The sequence below is a fragment of the Acanthochromis polyacanthus genome, chromosome 15 (assembly GCF_021347895.1).
Source record: "Acanthochromis polyacanthus isolate Apoly-LR-REF ecotype Palm Island chromosome 15, KAUST_Apoly_ChrSc, whole genome shotgun sequence".
NCBI lineage: Eukaryota > Metazoa > Chordata > Actinopteri > Pomacentridae > Acanthochromis > Acanthochromis polyacanthus.
In genome coordinates this window covers 25,820,840-25,823,484 of record NC_067127.1, presented here as the reverse complement: position 1 = coordinate 25,823,484, position 2,645 = coordinate 25,820,840, and positions in this window count along the sequence as shown.

Genomic DNA, 2,645 nt, shown 5'->3' with positions numbered 1-2,645 from the left:
AGGGGTTCCGGAAATGGGCCACTGTTGGTAATGAGGGCCACACTTGGTGAATGTGTAACGACGCCTGGGCCACACTTAGATAGTAGCACGAGTGCACACACATCACACACACACACACACACACACACACAGACATGGCGGGTGCCCTGCCTCACCCCTGGACCCCGCTGGTCATTAGTATGGAGGCCTGGTCTGTGTTGTTTGGCTTCTAATGGACCATTTAATGCAGAATATTCACAGCAGACAAGGCCATCCTCGGGGACAGCGCACACTGAGGCCTGAATATGCTTCGGCTCCATTATCCTGGAGGAAGTTATCCTTATTATCATCACACAACGCCACACTGACTGGCAATGAGTTGGTGCGCTCTGGCCCTCAGCTGGCTCTCTCTGCTCTTCATGTATCGGGGGAGAATGGAGGGTTGTAGGTTTGACCGCCTGAGCCCACAGCACCTGCACTATTGCCTGCTTCCTGCTTCTTGTTATCAGTAGTGTATGTAATACATTAGAGATTCTATTATGATTATTCACAGTTTTCCTCTTGCGTATACAATCATTTGCATATATATTTTGATCTTCTCTCCGTTAACATCACTGATTTATGTCACACAAACATGATTTGTAGATGTTTTTTGATCACAACATGGATTTTAAATGTCTTGGTTTTACAACATGGATCATATATTTGTATACTTGGCCATTACCATGGCCTTGTCAAAAAAAGAATAAAGCCTAGCATTTGCTCCAGGTATTTGGACCACAAAAAAAATATGTTACAATTTACTTCGTCTTAGATTAGTAAAAACATTTTGACCACATTTGCCTAATGTAGTTTGAGTCCTTATTGCCAGAACTGGTCCCACCCTCCAAGGGTGAACTACATCTAATCATTCCTAATAGATGTTTGCAGTATATCCTCCCTAAGAGTCCCACAAGTCATAAGTTGGAGCCATTGTGGATCAACACATTCTCCAACATCGTTTTTATCAGTTTCTAGTTTGTTCATCTTCAAATGACCATTGCTAGGTAGTCACCACTGCCCACCAAAAGCACCCCACAGACCTGGCAGCTGTGGATCTCCTTTCCCATCATAATGATTTGACTCTTGTCATTCATTTCTCCTGCTTTGATCATGTCAGTCCTGACTTTATTGCTTTATTGTCTCTCCTTTTCAGTAGTCCAAACATAAGTAGATGGAGTGGGGCTCATCACTCTGGTAACCCAGAAAATGGAAAAGAGCTTCAAAAAATTTCATCCATGCCCACAATTATGCAAGTAGTTTGGTAACTAAATACTAAGTGAAACCCAACTCAAGTCTAATTATAAAGATCCCAAATTGGATTGAAACCCTGTCCTCCTGGGTGAGTGAAGCATCCAGAAGGATTTCCTACTCATGTATGTCATAGTCTTTTTTTTGTCATGGCCCCTACCTGGTCTCCCTTCCTGCCGCCCCTCCCTCTTGCTGCACTCTGCACTGCTGGCAATCAGCAGCTGCTGGACCTGCACACCTGCAGTTCATCTGATCACCACTGCTATCCGAACTGGCTCTGCACTCCACTCAGTGTGAGATCCTCCTGTATGTCACTACACTCTGCAACACGGTAGGGTCACTGGAGCAGCATCCTCCGGACAAAGGATTTGGAACCCCAGACTGCTCTGGTCAACTTGGCCGCTCACCGGGCATCAGGCCCTCACTCCATAAAGATAGAGATGACCCAGCTTCATTCCTGGCTCCCGCCATTGCTCTCCGCTGATTGTCGGTCACCAGGAGCCTGCCTTCCCCCGTCCCTTCCAGTAGTGAGTTCTCACCTTGGTTTGTTGGATAAATTATTATTTTGCAATAAAAACCTGTTTCAATTGGATCTGCCTCCTGTTGCCTCTCTGTGTGTTCTCACTTTGGGTTCAGGCCCCCTCGTACCATGACACTTTTCAGAAAAAATTTCTTTCACAACAATTGAGAACGCAGTTAGCTGTACATGGATGTAATTTTGGGGTTCAGGGATGAACACAGGACAGCTAAACCACAACAACTGATTCTTCACTTATCATACAATATATCCCAGACCTGGACTTGCACCGCAGCTGCAAGATAATTAACATTCTTTGCTTTGTTTGCTGAGCTGCACAGTAGCTCTGCGGTTAGCAATGTTGCCTACAGCTCAAAGGATTCCCGGTTTTGTGTCCACATCCTGGGATCTTTCTGCATGGAGTTTGCATGTTCTCCCTGTGCACCCTTGGGTTCTTACCAGGTACTCTAGCTTCCTCCTCAGTCCAAAAACATGCTGAGGTTTAATTGGTAATTCTAAACTGTCCGTAGGTCTGAATGTGAGTGTGATTGTTTGTCTGTATATATAGCCTAGCGGTAGACTGGCAACATGTCCAGGGTGTCCCTTGCTTCTACCTAAGTCAGCTGGGAAAGACTCCAGCCCCTCACCACCCTGATGAGGATTAAGTGGTGTACAGATAATGGAAGAATGGATGCTTTGTTTCCAGTGACAATCAGTGTTTTTGTCTGTTAGATTTAGTTGACCAACTTCCTGGGTCAGCCTTCTCCTGCTGTCTGTGCAGTACCTGAAATGCAGACTAGTTTTCAGGATAAAGAATCATAATCCAGGCGTGCTCAGTTTTCTTTAATCTCAAAATTCA